The 18202-nt window shown below is 38.3% G+C and overlaps 1 protein-coding gene across 2 annotated transcripts in view; it reads left to right on the forward strand.

Annotated features, from left to right (window-relative positions):
* The window catches only part of GLRA2 (glycine receptor alpha 2), a 171049-nt gene that overhangs the window by 19777 nt on the left and 133070 nt on the right, over nucleotides 1–18202 (forward strand). The gene's annotated exons all lie outside the window — the stretch shown is intronic.

An 18202-nucleotide genomic window follows, 5' to 3' on the forward strand; every position in this document is an offset into this window, starting at 1 on the left:
GCTTGGGATTCTCTCTCTCCCTCCCTCCCCCTCTCTCTCTCTGCCCCTCCCCTGCTCATGTTTGTACATGCTCTCTCTCTCTCAAAAATAAATTTAAAAAACTTTTAAAAAATTCATACAAAAATAAAAGATAAAAGACTAATGCCAGGAAGAAAAAGGGAGTTCACATATTAGCTTACAGAGTTTGAGAGAAGGAAGGCTTTTGTTTTGTTTTGTTTTGATATTAAGATGAAAAGAATGCATTTATGAAATAAGGGAAAGGTAGACTGAAAATACAAGAGAGATAGAAGGCAACTGACGAAGCAGAGATTATCCTTGCACTCAAGGAGAAATATCACTTCCTTACTCCGATAGTAAGTTTTACTGGTGAACAGGATGGTAGTCAGGGTAAGTTCATATCCAAAGGCCTCTATTTTCTTGGTGAAGTCATACTCTATCACCTCACACAGACGGGTCACTGCCATCAGCATGGGCTGATCCTGAGTATAGTCACCAATAAGCTGGAAAAGAGCACCAGACTCTTGATGCTTTGACTGATGGCCCTCTTTACTATCAGGACAATCCACCCAGACATTCAGGAAGCATTTTTAAAATTTAAATAAATCATAAAAACAGATTTTTCTACTAAAAGTACACTTGTTAGTAGGATTACTGAGTAGGGAGATTTTATATATATATATATATATATATATATATATATATATATATATATATATATAAAGTAAAGAGAGAGAGTGCATACATAAACAGGGGATGGGCAGAGGGGGAGGGGAGGGAGAATCTAAGGCAGGCTCCATGCTTAGTGTGAACCGAACACAAAGTTCAGTCCAACGACCGTGGGATCATGACCTGAGCCAAAATCAAGAGTCAGATGCTCAATAGACTGAGCCACCTAGGTGCCCCCCAAATCTGTTTTAAACATAAGACCCAGAAGATAAAGCCAGAAGGTAATATGTGCAATACTCAGACAAAAAATGAAGGAACTAAAGAGGTTCAGTGTCCAAGATATCCATCATTTGCCTTGGCCAACTCTTTATCCCTCACTGCATCTATCTAAATATTTCACACTATTTTCATTGTAGAGGCCCAGAAAGAGTTAATAATAAAGGTAGTAGTTGACGTTACTTGAGTCCTTACCATGTGTCAAGCATTCCTGTAAGCACTTTGCATATTCATTCATTTAATCCTTCCAATACCCTTATAGACAAGTATATACATGGTATTATTAGCCCTATTTTACAGATAAGGAAACTGAAAAGCAGAGCATGGTAGGACACAGAGTTAACTTTCAATCCCATGTAGTGTGGCATGAGTCTACCCTATTCCCATTAGTGGGATAGTAAAGGCCTAGAAGATTGGTGTTGTTGTACACCAAGTTCATGAGTTAGACCTGTATCCATTTCTTAATTGTAGAGCCACGCTTGGGCCTGTGAGTCTGGAAGGCTGCAGGAGATTTGCCTCAGAATCTGTTTATTATTCAACTTTGTATCTTCAGATTCGAGCACATTAATCCTTCATAAATATTTGAGGAATAATTAAATGAATGAGCAAAGTTGATCTCTCTCCAATCAACCAACAGCTTTCTGCTCGGAATACGTTGGAACTGGCCTGCAGCTTGTGGGGGTGGGGAGGCAGTTAGTGGGTGAGGGCAGGAGAAGAGATTCAGTCACGGCTTCTTCACAGGTTACACGCTCTGTGATTTGGTGCTTGACTAATGGCATTTTGTAGTCATGTTTTTACATCTTCTTTCAGTGCAAATTTGTGATGTGTTTCAATATATCACAGAAAAATGCTGACTATGACATACCACCACATCTGGCATTTTCTGTAGTCTGAGAGTCTACTTTCTAGTGCAGTTTACTCTCTGGGCTCTGAGAATGTTTTCATTTAATAATCTCAATCATTTGGACACAGTGGGAACAAATGCTAAGTCTGGGACCTGAAGTCTGCAATTTGATTCTCTTTATCATAACTTTCCAACATAGATGATGAGCCCAAGCTTGCAAAGATAACAGGGGAAGGAAGGTTTTAAGTACCGCTTGCTGGAGTAGTGTTCTTTAAGACCTAAGGAGACTGCTCTCTGAAATAATGTATGTGGTCTCTTCTTACACGGAAGGGGCACTGACTGCTTAAGTACAAAGTCAACTTTACTTTGAGGCCAGGTAAAAATCAATCACAACATACTTTGGAGAAACACTTATTATGTGCCTAACTTATAGGTACTCCGAGGACTTATTGAAAGCAGTAATAGGACAGTAACGGTCTTTCAGAAAATGTGTCATCTTGGTGAACAAATGAAATAAAGAGACATAAAACAAGTCTGAGCTACAGAAGCCAATTCTTCTCTATATAAACATGCAGCTACGTGTGGAATTACATCATGGCAACTCGGAGTTCTGAATAAGGGAGTTCATGATGGCTGAAGTATAAGGAAGAGGTAGAAAATGAGGGAGGACTTGAACTATAGGCGGGGTTTGCAGAGACAATGTGTGCCTCATGGCGTGTCAGGCAACATGTAAATGTGTCGCATGCAGGATCTTGTTGATTCCCTACAAAATGGATAAACACTACTGTTACCAATTCCCTTTTGCCAGATCCAGAAGCTAACGTTCAGAATCCTTACAGCTGGCACAGCTGTGAGAGGCAGAACAGCTGGTTACGTTCAGGCTGTGGAGTGTTGGAGCCCACAGACCTACCCACGGCCCCGTTCTTATGGTAGCCTAAGCAGACTGCCAGGGTCTGTGTTTGCAAATGAACAACACATCTGACTGGAAGGGAGCTTTGGAAGAGTTGTGCGTGAACGCAGGGTAATCCCCAGAATGAAGACTCTTTTAGGAAGATTCTTGCTTTTTAACTTGAGGGACTTTCTACCTCCATTACCTGAGAGTTTGGGAATGGGGTCATTTCTCATCAGAGGATTCTTTTCTACAGCACTGCTATCCTGTGTTTGGCACAACACACAAAATTAGAGCCCATTAAAAGCTTCAACAAAACTTGTCTCTAGTGTGCACGGATTAGGAGTACAAACTCCACTGTATTTCTTTAGCAAATCATCCAGACTCTCATGTCTTCAAATTCTAACCATCTCAAGGTCCCAAAGTGATTTTCCTGCTTGCTGTCATGAGCTCACATATGTCTAATGGGAGAATGACATCCTCCAATTCAAGTGTGAACTTAATTGTGGTGCATAAGAGGAGGCCACTTAACTTCTTCATTCGTGGAGGGGCAGCTCCACTTGGCTTAGTATCAGAGATCCTATCACAGTGAGATGGAGGTGGAAATATATGATATGATAAAATCCAGACATAGGACAGTTTCTCTACAACTTTAAAAAATCTCAAACAATGCAAATTTGGAGGCCTTTGAATTTCAAGGGCAATAATGCAGGGTCCATCTTCGATTTCTGATTATGTGTTGGCTAATAATATGTACATTTATAAAACAGAGCCATATCTTTCCCATCCTGTATGTAAAGAAATACATCAGCCTCCCTACAAAGAATCTCTCCTTTCCTTTCCTTTTCTCCTTCCCCATGCACGATTCATTGTCTCCTCTTTGACATTGCCTTACAATGTTAGTCTTACCATCACATTATATTACAGTTAGTCTGATTTACATCTTTTAAAAAAAAATTTTACTGTTTATTTATTTTTGAGAGAGAAAGTGAAGGGCGGGGAGGGGCAGAGAGAGAGGGAGACACAGAATCAGAAGCAGGCTCCAGGCTCTGAGCCGTCAGCACAGAGCCTGATGTGGGGCTTGAACTCACGAACTGTCAGATCATGACCTGAGCCGAAGTTGGATGCTTAACTAAATGAGCCACCCAGGCATCCATTCATCTTTGTGCCATGACAGATTGACTTAATTGGATGCAAGGATAGAGTGCATTTTGGTATTCCCAGCAACTTATAGGCACCACTGTAAGTGCCCAGCCCATATCACCAATCCCTGATCTCTTCAATGCACCATCTGACTTCCAACTGCCAACACTTGGATTTCTTTGCTTGAAGGCTTTCTCTGACCTAAGCCACTTTGCCCACCCTGTGGCAGACCAGAAGTGCAGATGAATTAATGCCCCCTGAGAATACTCTCATTCAATGACTGATGGGAGTTGATGTAAAATACCCCAGTTCCTTCTTCCCCTGGGAAGTATAGCTCAGAAGAATGTGCCTTCCAGAGTTGTTCATGGAATAAAGCTTCATTTGCCCTCAAAGAATAATGGACTTGCTAAAGTACCTTTTCTTAGTTTCTTTCCCTACCCTGTCTCTCTTCTCCACCTCCCAACTGGTGTATCATTTACCTCTTTAATAAACTACTTTCACCTGAGTCCTTGACTCAAGGATAACCCAAATGAAGTAATCACCCAATATACAGAAGTCTAATGAATGTCCTTTTAATGAAACTTAATTACAAAGATACAGGGTGTAGCATGACATTAGGCGTATAAAAGCACGATGCTACATAAGTGCTAGGGGCCTATTAGTCAAATTTGAGCACATGTAAACACAACAAACATCATGATTTCAGGGTTTCCCTCTGCAGTAGTGAAGCGGCTGTCCTAGTTGTTAGTAGAGAAGAGTGCATGTCAGGAACTCTGGCTTCTATTTTTAGATCTCTTGCTGACATAGAAAACCTCTGTTTCCTAATAGTACAATGGTGACCTTCCTACCCTTGGAGAAATGGTGCAGAATGCCTAATGAGAAAACAGTCCCTTATTTGTGGAAGCCACAGGGGAAAAGAGGAGGGAAATGAAAACTTAGGTACTATATATTGGCAGGCATGGTGCTCTAAGACTTCCTTTGGCAGCCAAACAGCAAGAGCTGGGTTGCCCAGCAGTGCAATGGCCTTGAACAGAATTTAGGTCTCCAAGCTTACAAAGCCCGGTTCTGAGTCTAACATTTCCAAAGGGTAATCATTTCTTCTTTTTTTAAGCCTTGCATTAAAAAATAATTTTTTTAAATGTAAAATCATGACTCTCGTGCAGATACAAAATGAATACATGTTAAAGATTTTATTCGACTCATTAATCAATGAGGGAACCAGACCAGACAGGTGTATAAGCAGCTCAAAAGAAAATTCAAAGAATAGACACATTAATAGATCAAGAACATTGAAATAAATGTGCAAATAGTGGCAAAACTACCCTCTTCCACATTGGGGGAGGGCAATCACTTGAACTTCTACAGGACAGAACAGGACAGAATTTATGTGTCTCTAAGCAAAATATATGTTGCTATCAGTTATACAATTTATAGAATTGTAAAATAGCTCCTGCAGAATCAGAATCAGGTAACATGAAAGGGTGTACTATTGGCAATGCATAGTTCCCACTGAAACACATTTCCCCTTGCCCCCACCTCATGATTCTCCAATTTCCTAGTATCTGTTTATACTGTTAAAATCCAGTTCTTTTTCTTAATACTGTGAGTAGGGATGAGCAATTAAATGTAGAACAGAGATGGGGTGCCTGGGTGGCTCAGTTGTTGAGCGTCCGACTTTGGCTCAGGTCATGATCTCATGGCTCATGAGTTCAAGCCCCACATCAGGCTCTGTGCTGATGGCTCAGAGACTGGAGCCTGCTTCGGATTCTGTGTCTCCCTGTCTCTCTGCCCCTCCCCACTCACACTAGATCTGTCTCTCTCTCAAAATGAGTAAACATTAAAAAAAAATTTAAATGTAGAACAGAGATATGGTGCTTGAGAAGAGCACATCTAGTTTTAAAATAAAGGGAAAAAACTTAAGGTTTAGATGGAAGATCCTTCCTTGATAGGGGAAGGAGGTGGTGAGAGAAAAGAAATAGGTGGCATTGCCCACACACAGTCACATTCAATCCCCGCAATGGACCCCAAAGCTAGGTGAAGATATTTCTTCTTTTATAGATGAGGAGCCCAGAGTGATTCAATAGCTTACAGAGGGTTACATAAATAGTACATAGCAGAGCCAGGATTTAAATGCCTTTCTTCTAGCTCGGAAGTTTATGATTTTCCTCGCATTATTTCAGGCTGCCCTGGTGAGAGATGATGTCAGGAGGGAGGGAAACAGTCAAGAAGTTTCCCAACTCCCACCTCAGACAGGGCAGCTCATCAGGCCAGTTTACAGTGCTGCTCATTGGTGACTATCAAGTTTTTGTCATAATTTTCTCATTCTGCTGAGTGTTCTGGAAACATAGCAAACAGGATTTGCTTCTGAGTTCACAGAGTGAGGTGAGGCAATTGATTTAAATGAACAACCTTTTGAATGAACTACCCTTTGAAGCTGAATGGATGGAGGCCAATTGATGAGGTTAAAATGCCTCGGATTGAAAGCTGTCCTGAAATGAAATGGAAACACACAGATTTCTTGGGACACCATTGGCATTTCCTTGCACTAAAAGGCTTATATTCTGATCAATAACATTCATTGAGCATTTGTGGAATGCTTACTATGTGCTCACTACTATACTAAATGCTTTGGAAAACATTACAGTGAATCAGACCTGAACCACATCCTTTCCAGAGCATACTAGAAATAATTAGACACACGTGACAAATTGACAATAATACAACATGGTAAGGGTTATGGGGCTATGGAAATGCCAAGAAAGATGATATTCAAGTGGGGAGAATCATGGAGAAATTCACTGAGTATGTATCCTTTGAACTAGACTTTGAAGCATGAGATTTGAACACGGGAACATGTATGTATATGTGGGTAGACTGTACCTGCTGCTTCCATTATTATAAACCTAAATGCAGCACAGTTCCTTCTTTAAAAATTATTAATGAAAAAAAGATCTATCTTCAACTCGTCAGGACCTAACAAGTTGATCAACCTGCTATTCACTTTGCAAAGTACTAAAGGATCCAATTAACACGAGAGAAAGTTGTCTTTAATTCTATTTTTGTTACTTCCTAAAATCAATGGAAGTTATCATTTGGGTTCATGAGGAATTCTCAGGTCTCTTCATTTCAAAGCTAATTCCAAATGGCATTTAAAATTGACTTCTTCTAAAGCTAAATAGGCCTTTATTCATTATCCACCCTAATCCCAAGGTAGCAAGAATCTCATATTTTTCAGCAATTCTCCATGTGACGACATTTTATTATAGCATAAATAGAAACATATGTAGATTACACTTACAAATTACTCCCAAAAGAAGGTCTATATCCAGTCTCTGCAATCTTTAAAATAGTAAATGAACCTTGTCGCCATAGGCAAAGGGCCCTAAATCTTCCAGAACACTTCACTTTAGGTCACTATAGGAACCTTCACTTAGGAACCTTCACTTTAAGGTCACTATAGTCCTACAATGAACAAAAACGCAGCGGTTCACTTGGATTAGAAAGAGGTTTAACAAAAATGCCCTCTGTGTGATGTTTGCTTAGGCGCACACTCTTTGTTCCACCTGACATTTCTTGCAGGATGACTCAAGGGCTTTTCAGCAAATAGTTTCTGACTTGTCCTTAATGCCTGATTTTCTTATATTTAGTCCCACAATTCACCATCTAATAGTAAATGATAATTAGAAGAAGACCAAATATATGCCAGGTACATACGGGTGTGCAATAAATGTTTGCTGATTTAATGCATGACTGAAGATTTATAGGATGGAAATGCACAGAATTCAGTAAATTCCTGCAAGGAGGCACCAAATTTAATTTCCTGAACCCAACAAAGGCGTAAAAGTTTCATGACCATGCTTATGAGAAAGTCACATGACCAAAAATATTTTAATATGACCCTAACATATGTTTGGCTAAGCAAAATAATCTGAAGCTCATTTCATTACATTATTAGAAATAAACATGTAATCCTTATTGAAAAACCTTTCCACTCATCCTGCCGTTAAAAAAATGTTTATTATTTTTGAGAGAGAGAGAAAGAGAGACGGAGAGCGTGTGCATGAGCGGGGTAAAGGGCCAAAAGAGAGGGGGACAGAGAATCCGAAGCCGGCTCTGAGCTGTCAGCACAGAGCCCAGTTTGTGGCTGGAATCAAGGAACTGTGAGATTAGGACCTGAGCCGAAGTCAGAAACTCAAGTGACTGAGTCACCCAGGCGCCCCTCATCCTGCCGTTTTTGCCATCTTTTTGTAATTTACTGGTTCTCGGGGTACCTGGGTGGCTCAGTCGGTTAAGCGTCCAACTTCCGCTCAGGTCATGATCTCTCAGTTCGTGAGTTCGAGCCCCACATGGGGCTCTGTGCGGACAGCTTAGAGCCTGGAGCCTGCTTCTGATTCTGTGTCTCCCTCTCTTTCTGCCCCTTTCCGGGTCTCTCTCTGCCTCTTAAGAATAAATAAACATAACAAAAAAAAATAACTTACTGGTTCTCAACCAGGGGTGATTTTTTTTCTCCCAGCGGATATTTGGCAGTTCACGGACATGTTTTTGGTTGTTACAATAGGGACCATGAAGGTTGGGAAGCTACTGGCATCTAATAAGCACGGACCAAGCGTGCTGCTCAACATCCCACGATACACAGGACAAGCTCCCACAACACAGAACAATCTGGCCCCAAGTGCCAATAATCCCAAGGTGGAGAAACCCTAATTTAAATAAAGAAGCTGGCAGCGATGATCTCAAAGCCACAGTGCTATGTGGTTGTCCAAACAAAAAGATTGTTTATGCATAACTCCTGGAAAAAAGAGTTATAAAAAATGGTTGGATCCTGCTAAAGAGTTCTATAGAGCTGAGAAAAAAAAACAGAGCTTACAGAGAGAAGAGAAAGAAAATTGGACGAGATGGACATTATTTCAGTAAAGATGAGCCCAGAAAACGTTGGGAGATCTAAGTTGTAGTCTCAACATTTCAGTTTACTCTATATTGAAATGGGTCTAATGACACACCTCCTGCATAGGCATATTTTGACAATCCAATGAACTTGTAATAATGATACTGATGATAACTGATTGAGCAACTATTATGCGTTTTCCATACATTAGCACTAATTCTCACAATTAACATCATGGCAAGTATCGTTATTCCCATTCCACAGAATATATAACAGACTCAAAGAGTTTCTGTACTGTTTAAAGTTCACAGGTGGTAATAGGTAGAGCTAGTGGTAAAAACAAGATAGACTGGGAGTCACCACACTTCAAAAATATCTACGTAGTATGACCCAAAGTCCAGGTTTCCACAGGACATTCCTGGTTTATGCTGGGTGTTTCTGTAGAGTTATCAACAGCACCTACTTTCTGTTTAAAAATGAATCATCCTATACTAGATAATGGCTCCCGTCTTATCCCTTGTCTTTAAATCACAGAGATACCACAGCGTGCAAAAATAGAAACTTGCCGACATTCTAAAAGCCCTCTGACATGGATCTGAGCTATGTGCACATCTTTCTATTCACTCATCCTTGTGCGACAGTGGTTGACAACTGGTAGCCATTAGTGGGAAGGACTCACAGAAGCTGCCATTTGGTTCCCTATATTTAAGCTACTTTAGGTGCTAATTAATTGCTTTGTCTGGCAATTTCATCATTTTATCAACATGGCTGGCCCAAAGCATAGGGTTTGCTGGACTGTCTCATAAGCTGCAACAGTCAGTGAATGGCCAACTTTTTTATTTCTCTAAATATGTTGCCCTTAGCACAGACCTGGATGTCAGCAACCAAACTAAATGTAGCAGGACTGGTAAAACTATTGTGACCATGTGCTGAACGGAAGAATCAACGGTATATGATTTATTCGTGGTGAATTATCAAGGTGAAAATAACACAAAGACACTTAGTTTATGTGGTCATTTATAATTACAATCATGACATTTAAAAAAGCCTTCTCCATTCTTTCAGTTTAGATGCCTCAAATCACCCCTCATAAAGGGAGTACCACCATGAAAAGCCATTCCTTCCCCTTACAATCCTCCCATCCTCCAAGGCTCTCTCTTTCATGAGCATCAAAGTACCATGCAACACAGGAAGCCATCATAAGGAACACTGCTTCTCCATGTTTGAAAAGGAGGCTCTGACCCTTAACTATACATCTTCTTGCTTCCTCTGTGTGCTTTTTATTTTCTCTTTTTATCTCTTGAACCAATGGCATGAATCTTTCTGCTAGACAAAAATCTTATTCCGAAGTAAACTTCATTTCTGTATAAATCAAGCACATATATTTAATATTCCATTCCCATCCAAGGGTCCTACACTAAAGTACCGTGGTACTTAATGACACATTAAATTATTTACTAGGAATAAAATGCAAAATGAAAATGCCATTCTTGCCTATTTGTGACGAGAGAGAAAAAAGTAACATTTTCATCTTGGAACTCAAAGGCTGCCTGCCCTCTGCTCTTAAATCTCTCTCCTTAAAATGATGTTGGAAAATAACATACTTGGGGCAAACCTAACGAATAGTGACTCTTATTTTGGTATTATACCAAATCTCCTATTCTTTCCTACCATTTATTTTTAAGACCTTTGCTGCAGCCTTTGTTTAAATTTTTTTCCAACTTGAGATATAAGACACATATAACATTGTATAAGTTTAAGGTGTACAATGTGTTGATGTATACATTTAAATATTGCAAAATAATTATTGTTGTAGTGTTAATATTACAAGATGATTACATAACTACCATTTCTTTTCTGTGGTGAGAACATTTAAGCGCTACTCACTTAGCAACTTTCAAATATATAATACAGTATTGTTAACTATAGTTACCACGCTGTGCATTATATCCCTAGAATTTATTCATCCTATGATTGGTAGTTTGTATCTTTTGACCAACATCTCCCCATTTCTCTTACCCACAGCCCCTGGTAACTATCACTCTACTCTCTGCTCCTGTGAGTTTGGCTTTTTTAGTTTCTACAAATAAGTGATATTATACAATATTTGTCTCTACTGTTTATTTTTTAAATAGAATCCATCATGAAGCTTTTTTTTTGTTTATTTATTTATCTATTTAGAGAGAGGCAGAAATAGAAAGCACATGTGGGAGCGGCAGAGAGAGAGAGAGAGAAAGAGAATCCCAAGCAGGCCCCACAGTGGCAGCACAGAGCCTGACATGGGGCTCTAATTCACAAACCATGAGATCATGACCTGAGCCAAAACCACAAGTTGGATCTTAACTGACTGAGCCACCCAGGTGCCCCCATCATGAAGCTTTAAAAAATATATGTATGCTTAACTTAGAAAGCTTTGGTCAATATGGAGATTATCTATCTATCTATCTATCTATCTATCTATCTATAGGTTTGTATTAATATAGTCACTACGAATAATAGGTAAAATTTTCATTACCATGGTAGAAGTTATAAAAATTGGTTCTAGGTTTTAAATATGCAAGATACAGAATATATTAAATATAATGACTGAGTCAAATACACTAAGTATTTGTTGTCCATATTATCTGGCCTAGTCCTATATTATTTCCATACTGCCTCCTAGCTCTTAGAATAACATAGTAGTCTAACTCAAACTTAATGGTTTAGTTAGTGCAGCTGGCCCAAAGGACATCATTATGGAAAGATCATGGAATTCCAGAACAATTTCTGTTGTTCACTAACCTCCTCCTCTGAAAATAGAGCAGGGCTCAGCAAACGTGGCCCTTGCATGGAACAAATCTAGTCCCCTACTTGTTTTGTAAATAAAGTTTTACTGGAACACAACCACACCCATTTGTTTACATACTGTCTATGGCTACTTGCACTACAAAGACAGAATGGAGTCTGTGTGACAGAGACTTTGTGGCCCACAGAGCCTAAAATATTTACCATCTGGCCCTTTACAAAAAGAATGTTGCTGACCCATAAGAGAACTCATCCAGGAATTAATACATTTATCAAATCTGATTACAAGCAGGGTTTTTCACTTGTATCCCTGAGTTATATCTCTAGAATACAGTATCATTCCATACATTTAATCTTAGGGGCTCCTGGGTGGCTCAGTCAACTGAGCATTCTACTTGGGCTCAGGTCACGATCTCATAGTTCGTGGGTTCGAGCCCTGCATCTGGCTTTCTGCTGCCAGGGCAGAGTCCGCTTCGGATCTCTGGCCCCCTTTATCTCTGCACCTCCACCACTCGTTCCCTCTCTGAAAAATAAATAAACATTTGAAAAAAAAATTTAGTCTTAGACAAGTAGCCAAGAAAGATTCAGCTGATCTTTACTGACTCTTTGTTGCTCCTCCATTACCTCTCTATCCCAGGCACTTATCTTGCAGCCCCCAATAAAACATTCCCTCCTTGGCAGGAGCACAGAATTTTATTATAGCCCTACAATTGCCTTTAGTTTTAGTCATAGTTTTATTATTACCATCTAACATATTTATTGTTCAACAAGAAATTGTTAATGGAATTACTAAAAGAAAAATGTGGATCAGCGTTTTCAGAACTATGTTTTGCAGAATGCTTGCCATTTTTGAAATATGCTTCATTAAAAGGATAGTCTATTTAAAAAAAACAAAAAAAAAATCTCCCACGGTCAAATAAATTTGGAAAACAACAACAACACACACTATGTTCTCCTTCAGGGGCACCATAATCCACAAGAGTTTATTAAAGTTTTGGGGAGGAGGAGGCTGGCGGTAACAAAACAGTAGAGTAGGCATCTCCAAGCTCTTGTCCCCCCACAGAAACAGCAAAAAGTAAGTAGAAACTGTCAGAACTAACTTTGTCAGAGTTAACTCTAGAAAACAGTCAAAAGCTTTCAGTAACCAAGAGACTGCTGAAGTAAGAAAAAGCCAACTTCCAATGGTAGGAAAGTTTTGTGGTGTTTTTTTTTGCCCTTGCCCCATTCCCTCCCCAACACTGGTTTTGGCTTTGAATTAGTGGCAACCTGCATTCTCAGCGTGGAACCCTGGTCCTTAGTTCTGGAGGGGGCAGAACAAGCATTATTCACAAATGATTTTGTCTGTCTATTCTAACCAATGTGTGCTACCAGATGGGCTAATACAAAGCTCTTGCATTAGTTTGCTAGGGTTGCACAACAAAATAGCACAGAGATTTGCTTTCTCACGGTTCTGGAGGCAATAAGTCTAAGACTGGGTGTCAGCAGGATTGGTCTCCCGAGGACTATCTTCCTGGCTTGCAGATGGCCACCTTCTTACCCATCCTCACAGAGGTCTTTCCTCTGTGCACACACATCTCTGGCGTCTCTCTTCTCTTTTCACAAGGACACAATTTATATTAGATTAGGACCTACCCTCACGACCTTATTTAACCTTAATTACCTCTTTAAATATCTTTCCAAATACAGTTACGTTCTGAGGTACTGGGGGTTAGCGCTTCAACATATGATTTGGGGAAGGGGGCAGACACAATTCAACCCATAACAGTTCCTAGCCCTGTTCCACCTAACTTGGAACTCAGGATGGAAAAAAACAGCAAGTATTGATCAAAGACACTACAAAAAACCCACTAAAAACATGCAGATGTCTGGGGCAAAAGGTGACAGCTGAAACATACAATGAGCCATCTAAGGCTGAGAGCAAAAGCTGAGGAAATTTTCTTAGGGAAATTAGGAAATTCAAATCAGCCATGTATGCCGGGGAATTTTGAAAGCAACATGCATTCTCAGGGCAAGATGCATCCTCAGAAAAGACCTGAGAAGATCCTAAATTTCACATTGGGCTGATCTGTAGATTCAGTTCAAGTCTGGCTAGGTATTGAAGGAATGTCCGAACACAGAAAAAATCTGCAGTGTGGGAAAGGTGTGTTTCATCTGTTTGTTTCGTAGGTTGCTGATTTGTTAGCTCTTGGTATTCAAGGAAATCTCTGCCAAAACCCTCACTGAACACAAGTTGAGGAAAAGAGACTACAATGGCCACACATGAGAAGGAATATACTCTTTGCAAAAGAAGTTTGGGAAACTCAATAAACAGATGACCTACTGTATCCTTCAACAATCAAAACATTCAGCAAACTCTGAGGAAGGGAAAGAATCTGATCTCCAGAACAATCACATTATAATATTCAAGCATCCAATTATCAACAAAAATTACAAAGCATATAAAGTAACAGGAAAATATGTTCCATTCAAAGGAACAAAATAAATTAACAGAAATTGTCACTGAGCAAGTCCAGACATTAATAGACAAAGCCTTTAAAATAGCTGTCTTAATATGCTTAAAGGCCTAAAGGAAAACAAAAACAAAGAATGAAGCGAAATCAGAAAAGTGATATATGAATAAAATGAGACTATCAATAAAGAGATAGAAATTATAAAAAGGAACCAAACAAATTCTGAAGCTGAAAAGTAGAGTAACAGAAATGGAGAATTCACTAGAGAATTTCAAAATTAGATTTAAGCAGGAAGAAAGAATCAGTAAACTTGAAGATGGGGCAATTGAATTACCAAGTCTGAGGAGCATAAAGAAAAAAGAATGAAGAAAACTGAACTGATGCTCCACCCAACAACAGCAGAATATACATTTTTCTCAAGTGCATCAATGGGATACCAAAACTGGACCACCATATACATTATGGGAGTTCAAGAAGGAGAAGAGAGGGGCACTCAGTCGGTTGAGTATCTGACTTGGGCTCAGGTCATAATCTCACAGTTCGTGGGCTTGAGCCCTGTGTTGGGCTCTGTGCTGACAGCTCAGAGCCTGGAGCCTGCTTCAAATTCTGTGTCTCCCCCTTTCTCTGCCCCTCCCCTGTTCACACTTGGTGTCTCTCTCTCTCTCTCTCTCTCTCTCTCTCTCTCTCAAAAATAAATAAAACTAAAAAATAAAAAAGAAGAGAAAAAGGAAAAGGTGGGAAGAATATTTGAATAGAATATTTAAAGAAATAATGGGTCCTCAAATTTGATGAAAACATAGATCTACAAATACAAAAACCTCAATGAACTCCAAGTAGGAAAACCCAAAGAGACCCACACTGAGAACATTTATAATCAAACTGTTGAAAGCCAAAGACAATGAGAGGATTTTTAAAACAGCACGAGAAAACCTATTACTTATATGGGATTCCCCAATAAGAATATCAACTTATTTCTCAGTGAAACCTTGGAGTCTAGAAGGCAATGGAATGATACATTTTATGTGTTGGGAGGGAAAAAATCAATGTAAATGAGAGCTTGGGAGCTTTTATCCAGCAAAATTGTCTTTCACAAATGAAGAAGAAATAAAGACATTTTCAGATGAACAAAAGCTATGAGAGTTCATTACAACCAGACCTACCTTCCAAGAAATGATAAACGGAGTCCTTTATGAAATGAAATGAAAGAACACTAGACAGTAACTCAAAACCTAATGAAGAAATAAAAATTGCTGGTAAAGGTAAATACATGGACAAATATAAAACAGTATTATGGTAGTTTGGGTTTGTAACTCCACTTCTTAATTCCTCCAGGATTTAAGAGACAAATGCATTTAAAAGTTGTTAATCTATGCTATTGGGCACGTAATGAATAAAGATGTAATTTGTGACAACTGCACATAAAGGGAGGAAGATATATCTGTATAGGAGTAGAGTTTCTGTACGTTATTGAAGTTAAGTTGGTATCAATTCAAACTAAGTTGCTATAAATTTACAGTGTTAAATGTTATCCCCATGGTAACCCCAAAGAAAATATTTAAAAAGTATACAAAAAAGAAATAAAAGAGAATCAAAATAATTCACTGCGAAAAAGTTAACTGAACACAAAAGAGGGTAGTAATAGAGGAAATGAAAGACAAAAAAGCTGTAAGATACATAGATATCAAATACCAAATGGCAGATGTAAGTCATTTTTTATCAGTAATTACTTTTAATGCAAATTAACCAAACTCCCCAATCAAAAGACATAGCCGGTAAGAATGGATAAAATATGATGTAACTATATGCTATCTACAAGAGACTCACTTTAGATCCAAAGACACAAGTCAGAATGTAGAAGAAGATTATTCTATGCAAACAGTAACCAAAAGAGAACTGAGGTGGCTATACTAACACCAGACAAAATACAATATTAGTAAAAATCTCTTAAAACAAAGAATTGCAGTATATATTGATAAAAGGATCAAATCATCAAGATGATATAACAATTCTAAAAGTGTATGCACCAAATACCAGAGCCCCAAAATACATGAAGCAAACATTGACAGAAACAATGGGAGAAATAACACTTCTACAATAACATTTGGAGACTTTAATACACCATTTTCAATAATGGATAGAGCATCTATACAGAGCTCAGTACGGAAAATAAGGATGTGAACAACACTATAAATCAACTAGATCTAACAAACATATACAGAGTGCCCCACCCAACAACAGTAGACTATACATTCTTCTCAAGTGCACATGGAACATTCTCCAGGATAGAGCATATATTGAACCACAAAATAATTCTTAATGAATTTTAAAAGATTAAAATCATAAAAAGTATCTCTTCCAACCACAGTAGAATGAAGCTAAAAATCAATAATAAAAGGAAACCCAGAAAATTCACAAATATTTGGAAATTAACACACTCTTATACAACCAATGGGTCAAAGAAGAAATCACAAGGGAAATTAGAAATGAATGAAAACAAACTTATGGGATGCAGTGAATACAGTACTCAGAGGGAAATTTATAAAACAAGTGCCTGCATTAAAAAAGAAGAAAGATCTTTTTTAAAAAATTTCTTAATGTTTACTTATTTTTTTGAGAGAGAGAGAGTGTGTGTGAGCAGGGGAGGGGCAGAGAGAGAGGGAGACACAGAATCTGAAGCAGGGTCCAGGCTCTGAGCTGTCAGCACAGAGCCCAACACGGGGCTCGAACCCATAAACCATGAGATCATGACCTGAGCTGAAGTCGGACACCTAACTGACGGAGCCACTCAGGCACCCCAAAAAGCAGAAAGATCCTAAATAAATAACATAATATTATATTCTGAAGAACTAGAAAAAGAAGAGAAAAACTAAACCTAACACTCTCCAAAAAAGTAAATAATAAAGATTAGAATCGGAAAAAAAAAAAGGAAAGTCTTTAGAGAATCAACAAAACCAAAAGTTGATTCTTTTAAAAGATCAACGAAAATTACAGACCTTTATGTAGACTGACAAGGAAAAAAGAGAGAAAACTCCAATAACTAAAATCAGAAATAAAAGTGGGGGCATTATAACTGACCTTTCAGAAATAAAAAAAAATTATAAGATTATTAACAAATCAGATAACCTAGATGAAATGGACAAATACCTAGAAACACAAAAATTACCTAAGATGACTGAAGATGAAATAGAAAATCTCAACAGACCTATCACAAGTAAAGAGATTGGACGAATAATCAAAAATCTTCCAACAAAGAAAACTTCAGGACCAGATGGGTTCACTGGTGAATTCTTCCAAACATTTAAAGAAAAATTAACACCAATACTTCTCAAATTCTTCCAAGAAATAAAAAAGAACACATTCAAACTCATTCTATGAGGTCAACATTACCCTGATATCAAAGCCAGACAGAGACACCACAAGAAAATCACAGACCAATTTCCTTTATGAATACAGATGCAGAAATCCTCAAAAAAATATTAGCAAAACAAATTCAACAGTTTGTATTGAAGAGTCGGGTGTTAATTTGTTCTGTTCTTTTTAGATTCCACATACAAGTGAAATCATATGGTATTTGTCTTTCTCTGCCCTATTTCACTTAGCATAATACACAACTAGATTTCCACAATGCAAAAGGATGAAGTTGGACCTCTATCTCACACCATATACAAAAATTATCTCAAAATGAATCAACAGCCTAAATATAAGCGCTGAAACCATTAAACTTTTAAAAGAAAACATAGGGGCAAACCTTCATGACCATGGATTTGGTCATTGATCTTTTTTGATGACACTAAAACATAAGCAACAAAAGAAAAAAAATAGGTAAACTGGATTTCATCAAAACCAAAAACTGTTGTGCATCAAAGTACATTATCAAAGAAGAGTAAACCTACTAAGAGAAACTATTTGCAAATCATATATCTGATCGGGCTTAATATCCACAATATATAAAGAACTCTTATAATTCAACAACAGAAAGACAACCTACCCAATACAAAAATGGGCAAAGGACCTGAATAGACTTTTCTCCAAAATGATAGCCAATAATCACAAGAAAAAATGTTCAATGTCATTAGTCATTAGGGAAATGAAAATCAAAACCACAATAAGATACCCCCTCATACCTACTAGAATGACTACAGTCAAAACATGGAAAATACGTATTGGTGAAGATGTGGAGAAATTGGAATACTCAAAAATTACTTGTGGCAATTTAAAATAGTGTAGCCACTGTATAAAACAGTATGGCAGTTCCTTAAAAATTA

This window comes from Acinonyx jubatus, chromosome X, assembly GCF_027475565.1.
Source record: "Acinonyx jubatus isolate Ajub_Pintada_27869175 chromosome X, VMU_Ajub_asm_v1.0, whole genome shotgun sequence".
NCBI lineage: Eukaryota > Metazoa > Chordata > Mammalia > Carnivora > Felidae > Acinonyx > Acinonyx jubatus.